General features: G+C 34.5%; 1 protein-coding gene across 1 annotated transcript in view; it reads right to left on the reverse strand.

Annotated features, from left to right (window-relative positions):
* Positions 1–23,272, reverse strand: part of LOC135845520 (cell adhesion molecule Dscam2-like) — a 135,144-nt gene that overhangs the window by 59,674 nt on the left and 52,198 nt on the right. The window lies entirely within an intron of this gene.

The raw sequence follows: 23,272 nt of genomic DNA on the forward strand, positions 1-23,272 counted from the left end.
GAGATCAAAATCTAATTACTGTGCTCCAGCTTTTCTAGTGAAGAAAAATGTAAAATTTATATTTATCAGCAATTTTTAAGTGTTGAATAAAAAATTAATTCCAGATAGAAATTCTGTAATTTTTCTGGCTCCTAAAGGAGCCAGAAAATTTTGTATTTTAGATTGTAATTCTGGATTTCATCAGTTACCTATCAAAGAAGGGTCCAGATATTTGACAGCTATGGATAATCAGATTCAACAATTCCCCAGTAGAATGATGAAACTAATTCACATTTTGTTCATTTCACATTTTCTCGACTTGGTGCAACTGCCAGTATACCTACTTAGGTACTTCTTTGAACAACCGGCACAATTCCACGTAAACAATTTCGACTGTTTGGTGCAATTGCAGGCTTCCTTACATTTTCAACAACGTTAGTTCAGTTTATTCAAGAAAATCGCTACCCTCACAACTTGTGAATTCCACGCTCTCATTACAAAGTCATCTGAGATTCCAACTAGACTGCTAACCAAGATCTGAATAAAATTACAAAAGAAGAGTCAACTTGGCGATCTTAGAGCCAGCAGTACATTCATGAAAGTTATGCAGTCGAGTCTCCAAGTTTGAAATAATATCAGCATCCCGTATCTTTTCAATTCGAATTTATATGAATGACGCGAAAAATTCCGAAGTACAGTCTGCCTATTAGAAACGGTACATGTAGATAAGAGCAGCCTCATTATACCGAAACACGTTTACCAATAGCGAGTACCCTTCGTTAAACAATAAGTGCATGTACGAAAAGTAAAAAAAAAAATCTCATGCAAAAAAAAGGCAGTGTGAACAGCTCTTGAAATACGTTTTAATTTATTCTGGTCTCAAAAGCGAGTTTTATGAATTTTGTGGTTTTATGGTTGTAAACGCGAAACATTCCGACTGCATGGGATATAACTATCGACATACTCGTACTTGATAATTTTAGTATAATTCTATAAAGTATAAAACGTGACCGAGAATTATAACTTCAATCGTATTAATAGAAGAGTACAATGATAGATAGGTAACTATGCTAAATCAGTTCTTGAGTACAATTATCTGACCAATGATTTTCCCCCCAATCTCGCAACCCATTTTTTTGAAAAAAGAAGAAATTCTATTAGATGGTTTATTTCAGCATTAGTCTCATTTTAGGTATGCACAACCTACTTCGTGGTAAAAATAATTCCTCTGGAAAGTGTAAAAAACCCGAACGAATGCAGAATTCGCGATTTTGCTCTTTTGTCGAACTCGTGTACGGAATAATTATTTGTTGGTGGGTTTTTGACTGTATTTACCTTTTGTAAGACCATTTTATCCTACTAGTAGAATAAAACACTACTTTATTCACTCTCGCTAGTTGCTCGAGTGATCAAATGCGCGTTTTCTTCCCACGTTTGGATAAAATATGTTATTCAACTAGTGAAATAAAGTGATTTTCGACGATTTTTAATTACTTCCCTCGCTCTGCTCGGGAAATAAACCTCAAAAATCGTCAAAAATCACTTTATTTTACTAGTAAGATAAAATACCATTGGAATTTAACTAATCAACGAGATAAGTTAGCTCGAGTACAATCCGATTAATATAGTTGTTTTGATTAGAGAGAAACAACCTCATCGTACATATACGCGGATTATTCGTAACACGAAATATGCTCATGTATAGTTCGCTATATAGTTCGCCATTTTCAACGGTTTCGATGCTGTATTACATGCAAATAAGACCTAGTTTTGGAATTTGGTTAATACGTATAGAGTATGTTAGGTTACGAAGCCTACACTTTTTTCAAAATTTAACCTAGTTGTTGGTTCATTAATAACACCTTTCTAAGTCTAGATGCCTAACGTGTCATTTTAGGTACCTATATACCGATTAGAAATTAATTTTCTAAAGTTCCCCTGGAGTGGGGCATGAAGATTATCAGAGGGGTGAAGTTTATTATAAGTAAATTTGTGTACATAAGGAACTTGGTAAGTATAGGTATGTGTTTTGTAGAATTAAAAAGAAATTAACTTTTCATTCAGCTCGTTAAACTTCGTATTTACGAAAACTAATTTTAATTAACTTTAAGACAAGAAGCGAACCTTCGTCAATTTTGGCTCTTTTCGCGTTTTCTCCCACCTTATTCTTTATTATGCAGAAAACATTACGGGCGAAAAAATGTATCAACCTTCTTGGCGTTCCCTTTACTGCCACATTGCATTATCAAGACGACGTTTTTGTTCACGCGATGACTTAATGAGGTTGATGGAAATTTAATTTTTCGTCAAATTTTCTTCACACGTTGGCAAATACTTGGGTTATTTTTACAGGTAGGCTTCATTATAATTGAGGTATCGTAAAATAATTCCGTGGAAAAAAAACATGATTTATTTATTTTTTTGATTATATATTTTTTGGTTGAGTAAGCAACTAAGTACCTACTTTATCGGTGAAAAATCATCTCGTTGCGACATTTTCACCCTATAATTTATAATTTTCTTCGAAAAATAATCCACAAAATATTCCAACTAGGTACCTACCCAAAGATCATATAACACACACACAAACCTTTTCACTCGTGTCGTTGCAGGATTCTCATAATTTACAAATATTTCTCATTTACTTTGAAGATAATTTTTCAACCGTTGTACATAAAAATTCGTATTCACGTTTTTATTCACTTTTCGACTTATAGTCAGAAGTCTCTTTCTTCTTCAGCGTGTATTCGCCTTTCAAACGCCACCATTTATCATTGTTATTATTGTATAGGCTGTTTAGCTGTGTTTCGGTTGCACTTTCATTAGAATTGGCGTGTAAAATCTTATAGCGAGGGTTCAAATATGTGAGGGCGCATACGGAAAGGGTCCTTATGACCAAAAAAAAAAAAAAAAAAAAGTTCTCTAAAATTGTTGTAGGAACCCTTTACAGAGTTCCTACAACAATTTCAGACAACTTTTTTTTTTTTTTTTTTTTGGTCGAATTGTCCCTTTCCGTATGCGCCCTCACATATACCCTCATGTTTAATGAAGATTTCCGCAGTATGCCGATACAATGAAAACACCACCGCCACCGGAGCCAATAATGAAAATGACGTCCTATACGTATGACTTTTTATTATTCGCAGTCGTGTGTTATGCCACAAATGACAATATTTTCTCCGCTTTCATTAAAATCGTAGACGACAGTAGAGCGTATTATAGCAGGAAAAAAAACCGTAACCGTGAACGCAGAAAAATGCAGTCCTTTTGTTCGTTTATACATATAATGTCGTCAGTTTAATATTTTCGCGAAAAAAAATTACTGTAATGCGTGTAATTTACGGCATGTGATATCGATAAGGAATTTTTTTACGCCGAGTTCACCGCATAAAAGAGAAGAATTTCGAATTAGGAAAAAAAGGGGCTTTCTGTAAATTTAATTTCGTTTAGTTGTTTAGAGAGATATTAAGGGTTGTATACTCGTATGGTGGTTTTTGTCTGTATATGTTGTAATTTGTCGAATAAGTAGATTACAGAGATAAACTGGGAGGTTTTTTTTGTTCGGTATAATTTATTCATCATTTGATGAAATTCTTGAATAAAAATATAGTTATCAGGTTGTTTATCTTCCAAATAGAAATAACGACGTGGTGGGGAGGGGGTAAGTGTTATTTTTCTGATCAAAGCGATAATCATTAATTCATCATAATAATTTTTTCACATAAAATATCATCCAAAGGAAAAGGAAGTTCTGATAAAATTTGATCGATTTTGATGAAAATCTTTACAATGGATTGCTTAAACTTGAAATCTGTGAATACAGCAAAACAACCTCCTTTAAAAAAACGTATGTTCTCTAAAACAAATTTTGATAATTTTTTGCGCTCTCTGGAATCTGAAAATTGGGATGCACTGAAAATACTTAGGTGATATTAATTCAAGATTTTCTAATTTCTTAAATATTTTTTTAAACTACCTACTACAACTTATCTTTCCCCCTTCAAACTTACACAAACCATAACCCTAACCACTCACATTATCCTCATAGTATTCAAACCCAAATACTCACCCTAAAAACTAGACTATTAGAATCTTACTCAAATTGGAAATTTGGTGGGTCTAAAGATGAAAAAATTGAATAGGTACAAGCTCCTTCAAAAGGAATATAAAAAATTGATCAATTGGGCAAATATAGAATCAAACTCTCACAAAGTTGCAGTCTCAAATAATATCTGCAAGACTACATGGAAGATAATAAATTCATACCTATCAACCTTGCAAACAAACCATTGATCATATTACATTCCAAGACACCAAATACCAACTCAGCTGACATGGCTAGGTTATTCAGCCAACATTTTGCAACCGTTGCGAATAAAATAGTTAATTCTCCTCAAACATTGGACCCATTATCCCTTATTCCAGTCAAGGGATAGTTATAGTTTAGATGTAGGCCTCATCAAACAAGCTGATTGCTATTTATCTCATATACTTGCTGAACTTTTTAATGACTATAGATCAGGGGAAATTTCCTAGCAGCTTGAATCAAGTATTGTAACCCCTGTACATAAGGAAGGAGAAAAATCAAAGCTAAACAACTACAGGCCCATCTCTGTAACACCAGTATTCTCTAAAGATTTTTGAGCGTCTGTTGTATAACCGACTGATACGATTCCTATCATCTAACAGCATTCTAAGTGAAACACACACCTTTGTTGATAATAAAATTCTCACTACAATATCACAATATATTTTGGACATATCTCTCATGGTTTATACTGGGGTTATAACCTTTCCAAAAATTACCCATCCGTACAGTACCAGATCACAAGGTAACCTTAGAACTCCCCACCACCGCACAAAACTTCTCCAGTGTAGTACTGTATCATCTGATGCAAAAGTAAGTATATACCTAATCGGATTCCAGGGAGTGTAAAAAACCAGCCAACTGCAAAAAAATTCAAAAATGCCCTCAAAGAATGGCTGATAACTAGGGCTTATTATACCCTGGAAGAATATCTCAGCTCCCCGGATCAATAAGAGTTCAAATATCTTGAAATAACCTGGAATAGATTTTATGTACCCACCTATAGTTTTAAATCCTTATCTTTTATGTTTTAATCATGTCTTTTATCCTATATTTTAAAGCTGAAATTTGTATTCTATGTACTGCTTAACGTGATATACATACGATGGCAGCAATGCTGCCGCATGTATCTCAAATAATAAAGAACTTGAAGAATTTACTCGTATGATAAAAATCTTGATATAAATTGATTGATTTTAATTTTTTCAAAAATCTTGAAATATTGATAAGTTTTTGACGTGAATATCCTGACACAGGTATTGAGTTGATCAACTTTGATAAGAATCCTTATGCGGATCAATTTTGATTTAGAAAACTTGACACAGTTTAGATCAATTTTTATTTTAAAAAAAGGCGGAGTCCTGATAAGGCCACTTCGTTGAAATCGTGAAAACGTGATTTTGGCGTTTTTTCCAAGAGTAAAATATCAGAATTTGGCCCAAAAAAGCTTAATTTTGAAAGTTACAGGAAAAATCAAATGAAAAATTATCGAGCACTTGCCAGTGTGGTTCAAATGCAATTTATTTGAAAAAAAATGTGCTTAAACACCTTTTTTAGGGGGTGCCTATAGTGGGGGCACTAAAAAAGGGTTCAAAATTACGAATATACAGGGTGCTTAATTAAACTTTTTCATCAAGATAATTGAATATAAACCTCAAAACGTTACGTTTGGCGCAAATCATAGGTTTCTAGTTTTCCAGGGGTTCCCAAAATTGTGAAATTGAGAAAAAATGGAAAACTGTTGAGCTCAAAATCAGATACTAATAAACTGTAAAAAGCTTTTTAGCGGGGCTCAAAGGAGTAGGTTCAAAATGGTGGTTCCAAAATTTTCCAAAAATCAACCCCCCCCCCATTTTTGCCCCCGAGAGTCGAAAATAGGAAGATCCCCTCGCATAACGTTTATCCAGTTCAAACAGATATTTTACGCTAAAAAAGTTGTTGAAAATAATACTCGGTGGTTCCTGAAATTCTTTTTGTAATTACAACTTTGGGAACCCCTGGAGCCCAAAAAATAGTCATTTTGGGTTAACCAGCCACCGATTCGTATTTTGTATATTTATTACAATATTTTAAGAGTGGTCTAGTCGATAACTGTCAGGGGGCCAAAAAATGGCCTTATCGGGACTCCTCCTTTGTTATTAGCTTGATAAATTTTGAAGAAAATATTTAAGCTTCAAAGTAGGTCAATTTTGATTTTTTCAAAAATCTTGAAATATTTTAACCAAAGTTGATCAATTTCTGACGAAAATCCTGACACAAGTAGCATATGACTAGAGTTGAGAAACTTTGATCAAAATCCTTTGGCAGATCAATTTTGATGAAAAAATTTGATATAGGTAGGTTGTAGGTAGGTACCTTGTTTGATCAATTAATTTAATTTGATCAAGGCTGATCAATTCGGATAGAATTTTTTGTGCAGATCAATTCTGTTAAAAATCTTGATACTATTTGATCAATTTCAATACCTATAGGTAACTCTGGATAATGGTTTGATAAATAAAAATGTTGACGTTTGATTAAATCTGATTGATTTTGGTTTTGAAAATATTCCTTTCAAAACGCATTTGATTATTTTATCGATCTCGATAGATTACTTACTCCGATTACTTATCCCCTCAGACCTTATAGCTGTACTTAATGACGGATGAAATGAACCACATTCACTCGCGCAATTACTTCGACGAACATGAAAAACATAAAGGAAAGTGAGAAATCACATATGCGCTCATCAGAATTCCACCCTCATCTATATTACAGCTATAACATTTCCCTTTTCAATATTACACAACCATTTCATCACATTAGTCTAGAATCGTAAAACTTTGCGGGCTTGTGGTATATCTTGGCGGGAGAGAATTCATTTCTCAATTTTGATTAAAACACCCTTGCACATACAAATTGCATTATAACGAAGTGAAAAACATATAGACTGGCTACAGTTTGGTCGCGGCGAGATATTTGTTGAAAGAGGCTTAAATTATCTAGATAGATATATCGTTGATTATGTACGCGTATAAAATCACCTACAAATTCTATTATATACCAATAGGCACATTTATATATGTAATGCGATGTGAATAAAAGCCGAAAAATAACGCGATTAAATTAGATTAAATATCTAAACAGCAATATTCAATTATTCCAGTACCTATACACTGCAAATCGCTGCAATACACACATGCGACGTTTTTTTCGTTTACATCATAATAGTTAAACCTTAATTTTCTCGCCATTAAAAGCTTGTGACGAGACTATTGGTGTACTAGGTCATTTTTACGCGGACATCATGGCATACGTAGCTTTCAAAGCAAATAATAATTATCTGTCGCCGCCACAAATACGAACTTGAGGGTTTCGTTTAACCGTATCCGGGTATAGGCAACATCTCGTTCAAAATATGTAAATTGAGCCGTTTTAAAATGACGAGCAATTCATAACGGACGAATGTGCATACTTGCCCTCGTCAATAATTCCCTCATACATATTAATTGACTTGTAAAATTTCACCTCCTACGCACTAAACTCGTTGACTTCTTTTCATTATACAAAATTCAAGTATACAGCGCGATTTTTTAAAACAAATTCGCACATAATGCTGAACGTTTCGGTTTGTTGGCTCCCTCTAGGTGCTTTACCGATCGTAATTCATCTTCGCCAAATATAGGTAACGTTTCTTTGATTCCACACTATTATTACCGATGGCACGTGGTTCATTATATCGTCTAAAAATATCTTTTGAGAAGCTCATTTACAAAGTACCTACCTATACTCGGTATACGAGTATACCTACTATAATCGAAGTATAGCAACCTTGGTAGAATTTTCTTCGCTTTGACGGCTTTGTAATTTTCACAATTTGAACGTAGAATACAGGCTAGGTAACGATTGGTGAATTTGATTATTGCCAAGGAAGTCGATATTTAGGAAATTTGTTTTTGAAATTTTCAAATACAAATTGCCAATTTTTATTCGCACGAACAATTTACAATTTTTATACAGAACAGCGAGGTGGCATATCCCCGCGCGTACCACTCGACGGCATTGATAACATCAAAATCCCTTATTCTTGGACACCCTGTAAGTATACCTAATAAAACTTATTCGTTCATTTATTCTTCATTAGTTTGTTTCTTTCAATTCTTTCAATTTTGGGAATACATAAGGAATTTAAAACTTCCAAAAAGCGCAAGTGGGTAAGAATTAAGCTTCCACTAAAAAGCGCATCTGTCCAAAAAAAAAATTGAAAAAATGGAAAGAAAAACCCATCCGGTGTAGAGCCACCATTTATCCATAGTTTTGGAGAAAAACGTAAAAAAACGTGGTTTTTTGAGCTTTTGAGCTTGACTTACGACACCAAATCGCCGGGCGATCATTTCTATACAAAAAGTAGACTTAAAAGATGCATATTTGATGAAAGAATTGTTTTATAATGTCAATTCAAAGTTTTCTTTTGTTTCCCCTTCTCTTCCCCCTCCCATATGATGAAAAATACTGAAAAAATTAGGGAGGTACTCCCATGCATCCTTTAACTACATATTCTTCTTGGTGCCGTTTCACCCCTAAGGGGTATTGTGACTACGCTGCTCCCTCCAACTGTCTCTGTCTAGGGCGCTCCTGACGCATGCTGGGAAGCTGCGTCCAATGGCCTTTCGGATGGAGCCTGTCCACCTTGTGGGGGAGCGTCCACACCATTGACTTTTTAGATATGGACTGCTAGTGGTCCATAAGTTTAACATATGGCTATTGTCTTGAACATAGTAAGTCAAGGGTTGCAATCTGCGCATGCGCCAGCTCTGTTATGACATTATACCACCCAGATACAGTTACATGGAGGTGTGGAAGGTACCCTGTTGACAAAAGAGCGCTAAAAAAGTTTGGCGAAAACGATGGCGACATTTTGACACAGTTTTTGAGCACGTAAGAGAGCGCTTCAATTTCACGCCAAGGGAGCGAGCATCAAAATTTTCGCTCTGGACGCCCATATTTTTGATGCGCTCCTTGTTTTTGATGCGAGCTCCCTTGGCGTAAAATTGGAGCGCTCTCTTACGTGCTTAAAAACTGTGTCAAAATGTCGCCATCGTTTTCGCCCTGCTGTTTTTGAAGGAGTTTTTCGCCAATTTGTCCGTTACAGATTCATTTTGAATATTCACTTGGATTTTGACTGATGTTTTGATTTTGAACAATATGAATGAACTTTTTTATAATCAAAAAAAGAAACAACACTAAATATAGATAAACCTGTTACAAGTTGAATACACAAATAGCCCGCAAAAACATAAAATTAATAAACACTTTGAATAAATTAAAGACTTTTGAAACAATTTTTAATTTCTTTTTTCTTTTTTCTTTTTTTAAACTTTAAACTGAGAAACTACCAAACATTAACACTACGATCTCGGACACACTGAATACACCTTCTTTACTCAGCCCCTCGCCCATCTCACTCTCATTTTTCCCTCCTAAACTAAAGATTTTCGAAATCCCAACTCCACCAGAGAATTGAAAAAGCAAACAGAATTAAATAAAATCTGGGAAGTCTCACTCACGAAAACATCCGCCGGTCCAGAGAGGATGGTGCCGGGGCCAAAACGTTTATTTAATTTTGGTTGAAAATAATAACCTCCAGCCAAATTGAAAAACCACTTTAAACTGCACTTTTACCCTGTTCCAGTCAAAAAATCATAAAACACTGCACTTTTAAACTTTTTCAAACAAAAAATTACGTTACACTGTTCCTTTAATAAAAAAACTGATTCAAAAACACACCATTTAACACTTTCAATAATCATTTTTAGGTATCTACAATATCTACATAATTATAAGACACATTCAAACTGTTTGTAACGGACAACTGGACATTTGTCTCAGCCACTGAATGTTCATTAGGTAGTTAATCAGTTCGAAAACGCCAAGCGATAAAGTTATTAATAGACTATCAGTGATACCCATGACGGCCATGACCAACCGGATGTCAACGTCACAACTCCTTTCAAATTATTGGCGAACATTTCATTATAGCGCCTAGTGTAGGGCAATACTTTGTTTAAGCGCCATGAAGAGGGTGAACTATCTTGACTTGCATCTTTGTGTTGGGCGAAATTTTATTTTAACGCCAAGTGTGGTGCGAATTTTTGCCATTCGCCCTCATATGTTAACTGAAAGTTTATTTTAGCGCCGTTATGAGGGCAAATTTGTAAAATTTCGCACGAATTTTCATTACAACGGACTTAGGAGAGCGACCATTTTGTCAATTGGGTATAACATCGTCACCTGATACGACGTCATTTTTCAGATTCCGGCATGCGCACAAGTCAACCCTCGACTAACTGATGAACTATGTTCAAGACCATTGGCTTATGTACCGCTAGCAGTCCATATCTAAAAAGTCAATGGTCCACACCCTCTTGTTCCCTCTACCTTGCCTTGAATGAACAGGGGCTCCATCACATCTACCCTTGTGACATGCCCGAAATATTTGAGGATTTGGCTGAGCACCACTGCCATCAGCCTTTTCTGGACACCAACTTCTCCCAGGATGGACACGTTAGTCCTTTTCTCTGTCCATGGAATCCGAAGCATTCTCCTGCAGCACCACATCTCGAGCGCATCAATTTTTCTTCCATCTCCCTCGTGTACTGTCCAGGTTTCTGACCCATAGAGAAAAACTGAGAAAACCTGAGCATTTACAAGTCTTATCTTCAGAGCCTTGCTCACTGCTGCATCAGACCATAGGTACTTACTTATTTTCTTTAGGTGTGACATGGCGCTTCCGGTAATTTGCGCACCACATCTTATCTCGGCTTCACTGCCACCTTTATTGTTCACAATAGATCCCAGGTATACAAATTGATTTACCACTTCAATAATTCCAAAAATTTCCTGGATTTCAGGTGAGTTGTTCTCAAGCTGATTCACAATCACAATCATGATCTTTGTCTTTGCCTTATTTATCAACAAGCCATATTTTGCACTGACCTCTTCTAGACATTTCAGAAAACTGGTCATATTTTCAACACTTGAGGCAATGAGGGTTGTGTCATCAGTGTAGTGAAGGATTCATTCAAAAAAAAATGTATGTAAAACATACACTGATGCAGAATTTTTTTCTTGAAAAAAAAACATTTTGGCCTCCTGGCTGAGGAAAGTGGGGTTTAGGGTGGGCCATGGGCCTAAAATTATTTTTTTGGGGTACCTACCAAAAATATATCCTGTGAGTTTAATCAAAATCCAAAGGCCTTTTATTGGGAACATTTTAATCAAAAGCTTGTTAGAGGCTCTAGCCTCTAACAAGAACGGCTCTCCAACCCCTGTTCATTTGGTTTGGGAAATCAGCGATAGAATTTAAATTCAAACATTAGCTTTCTTTTTAATTGGATCAAGTTCATGTCAAATTCATGAGCCAAATGCCAAATTAGAAATACCATAATTTATTGCAGACTTAGGTTTTTATTTCATGTAAATTAAATCATTAGAACAAAAATTTAAAAATGTTTACAAATATGCATTTTTGAGGCATAATTTTTGAAAACTAGACTAACTAGAGAAAAAAGCCCCCTTTTGAGGGTTTTCTTTGATAATTTCAACCCCCTAAAACAATACTACATCAAAACAGAGAAAAAACCATTACAAGGCAATTTTGCTAGGGCTACTGGAATTACCCCGCGGCATGAAAAATGATAGCCCTTTAATAATCCAATACCACCAAACAAATAATTATAAAAGCAAAATCAAAAGAAGTACTCACTCTTTAACACGTATCCATCAAATTTCAACTTCTAAACAGAATTTTTCAACAAGTTTTGAACCGTAAAAACGAGTTTCAAAAATGCACTGTTTTTTGCGGCAAAGGTTTTGGGCATTCAGATTTTGAACACTGCACAGACTTGACAAAACAGAGCAGATGGACCATCTGATCATTAATGGGTGTAGGTTAGCACTAAAACTACCTACTTTCTTCAACATTTGTGCCAAAATGTGTTTTGCAACAAAGCTAGGGCTTGCTATCGAAATTAACCCACTTTACCGTAGATAAAATATCAGTATTGGTAAAAAAATTGGAAGAATCCCTGCCTAAAGTTTAGATGGGAGCGGGTCGTGGGACATAAGAACGACTATAAATTCGTTCACTCGATTACACGCAGTCTTACGAACGAACGATGAATTTCATGTGAACCTTCAATTTTGAATTTGAGCAGCTCCACTTTTTGAGAGCTGCCTCGTGGTCTTTTTTCTGTTCGAGGGGAGGGGGCTTGTGTTATGATGTTGTCGCAATTTTGGTAAAGAAAAAAAAAACAAACAGCACTAACAAATGGCTGGGAAGGGGGAGCAAAGGATGTTCAAAATGAATTAAAGTGTTGTTCTATTTTCAAAGAATACCATAAAAAAATACAAAATTTCGACTGTTTATCTTGATTTCTTCATAATGCCCGCGAAGAAAAAATAATTTAACTCTCAAAACACAAAATTTCATTCCCTTTTTTCAGCAATTTTGACAGCTCACAAGCAAACATTGTTAGGCAGGTACATCTCAATAAAATTGGAATACAATTTTGAGAAGGTAAAATAACACCAGGCTCATCCATAGTTTGATCGAATTGAATTTTTATAAAATTTGGTTGAAGCATACAAACTTTTAATTTTTTTCAGAATAAATTGATAAAAAATCAACGAGAGAACTAAAACTTGAAAAAAACATGATCTATTATTTTACTCACTTTCTCCCTCCCTCCTCTCTCCCTTCTCCTCTAACAATTCCTTGGACTGGAAGTTTGATTTTTTTAAAATACTGATTGCGAAAATAGGGTTTACTCTGATGAAGGTATTTTCTTGAATATCCAAAAATAAGTTTAAAAATTTTTAAAATTGAATTATGAATATCTCTGCAAAAAATTAAAATATTTTTCAGATACCTGGTCTTAGAGCGGGCAAATAGCGGTTTTAAAAAGGAAAAAATTGGCACATCAATTTTTTCTTCGGGAATGTGTTCGGATGGACCCTCTGAACCACCAAAAAAAAGCCGACTCTCCTATCCCTGGAGGAAAATTTTTTAGGGGGCTGAAACCGGTTCCGATTCACGTTTTTTGCGTTTTACTCCGTAAATATTAGGTTTTTGAGAAAAACTACCATGACGAAAAATGTTCCCCTTTCAATTCTCGACAATTTGATGCTACGCTCGATATCCATTGCTCAAGGGGGGTGTCCAAAAAAAGGGGTGGAAAGAGTAGGTGTTTCAAAAAAGGTCAGTCCAATAAATTAATCAAAATTACCACTTAAAATCATTCGTTTTGGCTCAAATTTTTTTTACAAAGTCTACTCACCCAACTACTAATCAAACTATCGTTGGTTTGTCTTCAACCCTCCTCGGGGGTTCGTGAGGGTTGCTTGATTTTTCAAGTAACACACTACTGAATCATATATTTGAAAAACAAATCTGGACGTGCGATATATCGAATAGTATGTTTTCGAGGTCGCTGAATACGAATATGAACTCATTTTTTGCATACAACCCCTCAAAGCCCCTCTGTGCCCCAAAATGGGGGTCAAAATTTTGAAAAATCGTGAAAAGTCGAGTGATATATCGAATGGTACGTTTTCGAGGTCGCCGAGTGCGAATATGAACTTATTTTTAGGGTCCCACCCCCCAATGTCCCTCTGTGCCCCAAAATGAGGGTGAAAATTTTGAAAAATCGTGAAAAGTCGAGTGATATATCGAATTGCATGTTTTAAAAGTCGCTGAGCACGAATATGACCTTATTTTTTGGGCCCAACCCCGCACAGCTCCCAACTGCCCCCAAAAAATACCAAAATTTTGAAAAAATGTGAAAAGTCGAGTGACATATTGAATGGTATGTTTTCGAAATCACTTTTTTCCTGCTCTACTTACGATCCCTCAAAATCCCCTTACGCCCACTAAATAGGATAAAATTTCGAAAAGTCACCAAAACGCCCCCCAAATAGGATAAAATTTCGAAACGTCACCAAAAAACGTGTAATACATCGAATAGTATGTTTTCAAGATCGCTGAATACGACTACAGACTCATTTTTATTATTTCACTCATTTTACTATTCGAACGTCTTATACTAACGCCACAAAATTATCCTCAATGTCTTTAGTAGGTAAAATGTCAATCTTCTTGTCTATCTCAGTGTTTTCATTTCGATTGTTTTCCTGTAAAGTTTTCGATTTCATTTTTTACAGTAGACTCCCAATTATCCGACTTTCAGGTTATCCGACTCACTTTTCGCATTATCCGACCCACCAAGGTCGGATAATCCAAAAAACATCTAATTTTTGATTTTGGAGTGTAAATAATGATGCAGGATTCAGCATTTTGTATTCTAACAGTGTTATTTTCCTTGAAATCGATCCAACTTATCTCAAAAAATTATAATTTGAGTCAGTATTTCATTGTCTTATGTACAAAAGTACGTTATTTTTGTTTATTAGATATTTTTTCGATTCTTTGTTCCTGTTTTGAGCCAAAACTTGATTTTCTGAATGAAAGCTTGTCGTCACAAGCTTATGCACTTCATTTTTACGCTTAAAACATCAATTTTGGATTATCCGACTTTTTTGATATCCGACCCACCTTACACCCCCGATTAGGTCGGATAATCGGGAGTCTACTGTATTGGCTACCAATCGAAAACAAAATGAAATCATTTTTTTTTTATGTAAGAAAACATCGAAAATTAGTAGTTCGTAGTTCGTGTTTTTTAAAAAAAAACATGCCATTCGATATATCAGTCGACTTTTCACGAGTTATCAAAATTTTGACCTTAATTTTGAGGCACAGAGGGGCTTTGCGGGGCTGTAGGCAAAAAATAAGTTCATATTCGTACTCAGCGATTTCGAAAACATACCATTCAATATGTCACTCGACTTTTCACATTTTTTCAAAATTTTGGTATTTTTTGGGGGCAGTTGGGAGCTGTGCGGGGTTGGGCCCAAAAAATAAGGTCATATTCGTGCTCAGCGACTTTTAAAACATGCAATTCGATATATCACTCGACTTTTCACGATTTTTCAAAATTTTCACCCTCATTTTGGGGCACAGAGGGACATTGGGGGGTGGGACCCTAAAAATAAGTTCATATTCGCACTCGGCGACCTCGAAAACGTACCATTCGATATATCACTCGACTTTTCACGATTTTTCAAAATTTTGACCCCCATTTTGGGGCACAGAGGGGCTTTGAGGGGTTGTATGCAAAAAATGAGTTCATATTCGTATTCAGCGACCTCGAAAACATACTATTCGATATATCGCACGTCCAGATTTGTTTTTCAAATATATGATTCAGTAGTGTGTTACTTGAAAAATCAAGCAACCCTCACGAACCCCCGAGGAGGGTTGAAGACAAACCAACGATAGTTTGATTAGTAGTTGGGTGAGTAGACTTTGTAAAAAAAATTTGAGCCAAAACGAATGATTTTAAGTGGTAATTTTGATTAATTTATTGGACTGACCTTTTTTGAAACACCTACTCTTTCCACCCCTTTTTTTGGACACCCCCCTTGAGCAATGGATATCGAGCGTAGCATCAAATTGTCGAGAATTGAAAGGGGAACATTTTTCGTCATGGTAGTTTTTCTCAAAAACCTAATATTTACGGAGTAAAACGCAAAAAACGTGAATCGGAACCGGTTTCAGCCCCCTAAAAAATTTTCCTCCAGGGATAGGAGAGTCGGCTTTTTTTTGGTGGTTCAGAGGGTCCATCCGAACACATTCCCGAAGAAAAAATTGATGTGCCAATTTTTTCCTTTTTGCCGCTGCTTTTTTACGTTATTTTCCCGCTCTATCTTGTTCAAGTAGGTAGTTGAGATGAATTCAAGTGGAATCCTTTGTAGCTGCTCGTACATTCGAGATCCGAACAAAAAATTTAACCACTCGTCCAACACACTAATAAACTAGCTATTTTATGCATTTAACCAGAAAATTAAACAGACACTGGCACTCTGCAGAAACGAGGCGCGTTAATGAAATAAAAGTATATGCATCGGTTATGTAAATTTCATCGGCGCGGTATAGTGCAAGATGTTACAAAAAAAAAAAAAAAAAGGATAAAAGGAAGGCAAAATATATAGCTACCATCCACAGAACTGAGTTAATGAAACGTAAAAATTTTTACATTTACGTATTCAATTATATAAGCTAGGTTAGGTACCTACTCGTACTTATAGGTATCGAAGGTTCATCGTATACCTCTATAGCCTAATGAATGGTGGCTTTATTTTCATTGGTCTCTTAAATCAAATAAAGTAACCGAGAGATCAAGAGGCACAAGGCACCTATATTATTCGATTAATTAGAGAAAACAAAAGCTATAGCGAAGCGTCTAGCTAAGGAAATTTATCGCGGTTTCTTCACCGAAGAGTAAAATAATATTATTTCATAATTAAAACTTTTCGTATAGTACGGTTGAAATTCGTGTACGATATCTAATTAAAATCTTCCAGCGCAAGCACTCGTGTCTTGAAGCCGATAAAACATCGGTAATTTTGACGCTTTTCTTCTCCCATAAGTACCTATAGGTATACTCCTACGTACAAGTACGGTAATTAAATCATTAATCAAAGAATAAGAAAGCAAAAAAAAAAAAAAGTCAATTTCGCGATACTTTGAAAAAAGATCAGTTAAAATACTAGGCAAGAATTCAAAACGGCTGTTTTTCCGCCACTTGCGGCCCATCCAGGCAGCCAGGCAGCCACACAGCCGTATAAGATGGAGTTCTACGTGACATTATGTAATAACGACAACCGTACATGGTCGGAATTCGAAACTAATTTAAAAAACCATTGGGCCGATTCTAAACACAGACACACCAGCAACCAGCAAAACGTGATCTAACGTTAACTTTAGCAAAGCTGAAGCCCTCCTAAATGGATTTATGCATTCATTGACAGCTTTCAAAATGTGGATTCCAACCAACCAAAATGACAGTTCTATTCAATTCATTTCCTTCTCAGTGAATTCGTGATGTTGCAAAATAGAAACCAAGTCCTGTACTTCTTCGTACATTATTTTTTTTTCTCCAACATTAAAATCCTACCTTGTACAACGCGTTATAGTCGGCGAGAGTGTGAAAAATACGCAGTTTTTCCCCATAAATTGAACCGAAATCCATTTTAATCTCGATGTTATTTTACATTTTGTAATTTGGTCACATAATTCATTTTCATTACTTTTTTTCTTCTTCTATGTGCTAATATTTTACGTGTTTGCAGGTTTTCTCTCCTTTTTTTTTTTTTTTTTTTAATATGTAATAATTAAACTTATTAATGTAAAAATTAGCTTTAGGAGCTTAATTCAGCAAAGTTATTTCAGCCATTTTTGAACGAATCATATCAAGTAGGTTGAAGAAAATATTGATAAAGCACTAATTAATCGTGACATTCAAACAAATTGCCCATAAACTTCATTAAAGACTAGAAATATTCACTATTTTGTAACCAATAGACCCAAACATTTTAAAGTTGCCTACTAACACTTTGTGGATAGTTTCAAAAATTACCAGACTAAAATTTCACACCGGGTAATTTTGAAAACTTCACTATTTTACAATAACGACGTTACTTTGTATTTATTAAACAATCGAAATTCACTGCGGCTGAACTAAGAAGCGTAGATACAGATGCTATAAAATATGTTACAAACTTAGCGACTATAGCAACTTGTGCAATCTGAGAATTACCTTATAATCGTTCCGTGGGCGCCTATAAACAGCCTTTATTAACCTAGCCATGAAATTGAACTTTATCAGGAAATTCGCCCCCTTTGGGATAAACTTTAGGCTATTTCGGAATCGCTGCTTATATTACCGGATTCATATTTTTGAAAAATCCAAAATGAATAAAATTCGATCAAAAGTAGGTATTACGTAAGTTGAGTCTTGGAATTGTAAGTATATTTTGTTAAATGATTACCATAAATAAAATATTATCTGTAGTTGTTAAAAATAAGTTTGGTTTTTCTCGAACAATTAATCGTAGCCGAATGCGTTGAATTTTTGCAATTAAAAGCAACTCGTATAGTTCGTAAAATTTTAACGTTTTTACGTGTCTTCCATAAACGTGGCGGAAATGTAGGAAATACCATACCATTTGAGAAATTCGTTCACATAAAACTTATATACATACATAACACATAACACCAGCAATCGAACATTACAACTCAAAAGTTTTCTTTTTACGACTCCCATCAAGCTGAAGCGATCGAATCAATAACAACGAACGAATTTAATCGCAAAAAACCAATCCAACCAACCATTTATTGGAATCCGAAATGTTCTAAATCTTATATCTATGTACAATGGTACGTACAATATATTATTGGGCTAAATTAAAAATTGAACCGAACCGTACGGTAGGGTACCTTTAGGCTGGAATTTATAGTCTGGAAAAAAATAATTCGGTAATTATTTACGAGATGTAGTTTTCATTGTTCGTAGTTCGTGATACGATTTTCATATACCTGCTATAGAGATAGGTATGGTATAGTATAGGAAGGTATTTCAATTCAACTTTCCGTCATAAACCATCGAGTGAATTTCCATTGATAGAGAGATATTAACGAAATGATGTCTGGGAATTTTAATTGGATACCAACTTATGGTTAAGATTGTGAAGAGGGTTCGCGCTTATTTGATTAAGTACCGGGAGCAAATCATCGGAATTTTCCGAATGGTCCGAATGTTCGTAGATACGAGTTATATAGGCCTACAACTAGGCAGATGCTGGTGGAATATTTCGATCGGATTCTTCGTTTTTGTTTGTACTTATGTCATTATGTGGTAGGAAGTATGCTCGATTTGAATTAACGTATCGCTGATTTTTTCATGTAATTGTTTGATTCCCTATTTTGGTGAAATGTTATTTGAATTGAGGAGAAGAAAAGCGAATGCCCATCTTGCCTTCAAGTTTGTTCTAACAAGGGAGGAATGCTGGACGAAGCTAGATGGAAAAAGCATGCATGCAAAAATATATCACCAGTCAAAGTTTCAGGAGCTGAAGTGTATTTTTAGATTTTTGGTGAACTTTTGGAAATCAAATTTGGGCTAAAAACGAGAGAAAAAAATAAAAATGTCACCAAATTGACCTAGAGAACTGACAGTTTAGATAAACCTAAAGTGATATAGATAAACCTTATTTTCGATTCACCAAATTGATTGATTGGAGACGATTTCGAACAATTTTGAGCAGTTGTGGAACCTGCAGCAGACTTTTGACACCTGTTGGTTCCGAACTGGAACACACTAATTTTGGAAAAATAGAGTGTAATCGGTTAAGTGAATCACTAATAAGCATCAATCTCGAGCACACGAGCTAAAAATAATTTGAACAGATTTTACCTATGTTTTTTTTTTTTTTTTTTTTTTTAAATTGGAATTTTCAGAAAGTTGTTGAAGGCTTTAAAACAACTTGAAATCATCTCTTGTCAACTCAGAATGCAGAAATCAAGGTGAAGAGTGAATTTAGACTTTTCAATTACATTTTGCTGAATTTTTTTGAAAATTTCAATGTTTTAAAAGCTATGCTGGAATTGCTATAGAGGCTCCAAAACTACTCAAAACGCTTTGAAGCAGTTTCTAATCAAATTGGCAGGTCAAAAATAGAATATATTCAGGATTTCAGCTTTCTAGGTTAATTTGCCAAAATTTAGATTTTTTAAATTATTTTTTGTCCGAATTTTATTTTTGAAAGTTCATCAATTGTATAATCTTTCCATCCAGCTTTGTCTAATTCAAAAATTTCTGTGCTAGTTGGGATTAATTCCTCCCTTATGAAGTAGTTGGAAGTACAATTTTTATTCCTGGCGCAGAACCCGCTTACCTTTTTACTCGACGTTTTTCATCTCAACTCCTTCATTCAGTCGCAATCAAAGGATAACCGTCTATTTGACGATACTTTTTTCAATTTCTAAGGGCACCTCCTAACCATTTATGAATAAATAGCTAAAAAAATAGTATTGTTGAAGGAGAGGAAAGAGTAAGGTATTGAAAATTTATAAATTCAAGATTTCAACTTGAACATTGGAAATACACATAGGTAGTTCCTCTTCCTCTTCCTTTCGCATTTTTTCTGAGGAAAGTTGCAAAATAGTTCAACTTTTTTGACAAGAATTTTGCGTGAAATATCACTTTTTTGCCAATAATTGCCGAACGGTCTTGCTTTTTGCTAAAACCCCTTCAACGCACTTCTCTCTTCCTCAAATTTTCAACTAATTTTTCTTTCAAATTGATTTCGTTAATTTTCAATTCTTTTTAGTAATTTTCAACCTCGTCATTTTGTTAATGCTTCAATTTGCCCAATTTTCAATTTTTTTCAACTTCAAATTAAAAACTATCTCTACTTGTCTTCAACTTTTTCAATTTTCGATGAGTTTCGATTTTCATTTCAGCGTTCATACGATTATCAAAGTTTTCAATTTTATAATTTCATTAATATTCCAACTTCTGATTTTCTCAAATTTTCAATTGTTTTTATTTTTCCCTCAATAATTTCCATCTTGATCGTTTTTTTCATGTTTCCATTTGCTCTATTTTTTTCAATTTAAAATTTTTATACTTCTCAATTTTTTAAATTTTCAATATTTTTTTCTATTTCTACATTTAATTTTACAACTTTTTCAAATTTCTATTCTCCTAAAATTTCAAATGACCGATCTGATCAATTTTCTTTCATTTTCCTGCAACATTTTCATTTTTGTAAGTTTTCATTTTTTAAAAATGTTTTTCGATTTCTTTTTGTGTTATTTTAACATTTTTCATGTTGAACATTTTTACCAATAATTCCCAAAAAATCCTGTTTTTTCGTTTTTGGATAAATTGTAAAACGTCTTGCATTCCGGTATTTATTGTCAAAAATTTCCGATTGATAAAAAGTTTTGTTTTTTGATGAAAAATTGTCAAAAAGCTCTTCAGTCTTCCTTTTGCTAAAATCATTGCCTATAGGTAAGTCTTGTTTTCGTCCGAAAGTAGCAGACAGTGCTGTCTTTTGTCTAAATTGAAAAAGTCATCTCAGTTTTTTTCCAACAATTGCTAAAAATTGCAGTTTTTTGCCAAAAATTTCAAAAAGTTTTACATTTTTCCAAAAGTTGTTCTAATGAATAACTTTTTTGCCAAAATTGCTAAAAAGATCTTTCTTTGGCTGAAATCGAAAGTCTTATTTTTTGCCAAAAATTGCGACAATTCTCCCTTTGGATAATTGCTACAAAATCTCGTTTAAAAAAATTAAATAAAAACGAGAATTTCTGTTTTTTTTTGTGATTTTTTCCTGCATTAAGATGCTTAGCCCATGGCTTGTCATTATTTTGGTTGCTTTTTGGTTACTTTTTCAGGCTTTTTAAGTAACGAATGTTACTTTTTTTTTTGAAAAAAAAATCAGCAATTCTGAAATTTCCAAAATACCGGCCGGAGGCTCCAAACAGTTTGAAACCACTTTGCATGCTCTTTCGATCTAGACTTTGTGGTGTCTCCTTCCCTTGTACGACAATTGAAAGTAATATTTTTATTCCTGGCGCAGAACCCGCTTCACCTTTCTTCTCAAAATTTCGTCATCAGTCTTTTGGTTACTTGACTAGGCAGGTACCATCAACCATGGCCAAATAATTATTTTTCCCCCTCAATTTTCAATTTGCACTATGCGTTGTTTCTTGTGACTTTGTGGAAGTGTCAGTGTTTTTTTTGTGAAGTATATCCATCAAATTTGCATATACTTCACCTTCTAGTTGAAATTTAATTGAATTAGAGGGTCATTTTCCATTAAAATAGATCCAAAGTAGGCTCAAGTTGCGTGTCTAAATAGGTAAGTACACTTTTGCCCTTCTGGAGTAATTTGAAATTCCTGAGGATGATTGAAAACTCGCAAAAAGCTCCAGAATAGCACAAAACTTTCTATAGGTAGGTAGTTGAAATGTTAAAAGAGGTAATTTAATTAATCTATGTATTCGCATTGGTTTGTAATCAATTACCTACTTATCGACTAAAAGACATTTTTTTGATATTTTTAGAATTTTCAAAAACTTGTAAGAAATCTAAAAGTAAACTTTAGCTCCTATAATTTTAGTTGGAAGTGGTGTGGTTTGTTGAGGGGGTATAATACTTGCGCGTTTGCTGTAAAAAAATTCCATATTTTCACTCTGAAGATGACTAAAAAAAGTAGCTAGATACATTTGATTGAAAAATGCACCAAATCCATTTTCTTATGTTTTTACACTTTAGGCAAAAAATTGGTTCACTTTTTAATAATTTTTCCCAATTTTTGAGCAATCGTTTAATTCATAATATCTGAACCATAAATGTACCCACTTAAATGCCAAAAATGATACAATTATCTGATTTTAAATTTTTTTGACAGGAATATTCATAGGTTCCACAAGATTGCAAGAAAAAATGTATTCAAAATTATTTTTCGTTTTTCATTTTCCCGTTCAATTCCTTCACACAATTGAAATAAAATTAAAACATTACCATTGTACAAACTTTGATAACCTTTTGAAAGAAAATTACAACAGAAATTCCATCTCTTCTCTCCAAAAATGTAAAAAAAAAGAGGCCCACACAACCATATAGCAACATTCTTGCATACACAACAGTACATTTATCCGGGTAAGATTAGTACACCACAATGTACACATACAATACTACAGCCGGATTACTTCACGAAGCAGCTCGTAGTACGCCTTGCAGTGTTGTTTTTCTCGCAAAGCTCATAATTCGATGCAAAAAAGCACGTTTATTTTTGACACTTGCCTGCGCCCTTTTAATTCGTATACGCGGCTTCGGCGCGGCGTCGTTTAAAAAAAATAAATTTTACAAATCTTGCTTTAAGCTTTCAACGTCTGCGTTTGTGAAACAAAGAGACCGAGGTTCCTTCCGGGGTAATGAGAGCGATGTTTTATTTCCCGCAGGTGCCACATATCACAATTAGTGCTTTTTGACGTCATTGAGGAAAATATATTGCTACGCCGTTTATCCCCAATGCGGCTTACAATTCCTTTTGTCTATTTTTCTGCACATCTTGCGATTCTTCGTCACGTACATACATATATAGATCTAGAGGCAAAGGCTACATCGAGTTGGAATTCTTAATGTTTTCATATGTGTAGGGCGATGTGGTTACAAGAAATTGGCTTTGTAGTCGTAGTAAGTATACGTCCACGTAATGAGATTTTCGAGATATTTAAATGTTTCATATTTTTTT

The sequence above is a fragment of the Planococcus citri genome, chromosome 4 (assembly GCF_950023065.1).
Source record: "Planococcus citri chromosome 4, ihPlaCitr1.1, whole genome shotgun sequence".
NCBI lineage: Eukaryota > Metazoa > Arthropoda > Insecta > Hemiptera > Pseudococcidae > Planococcus > Planococcus citri.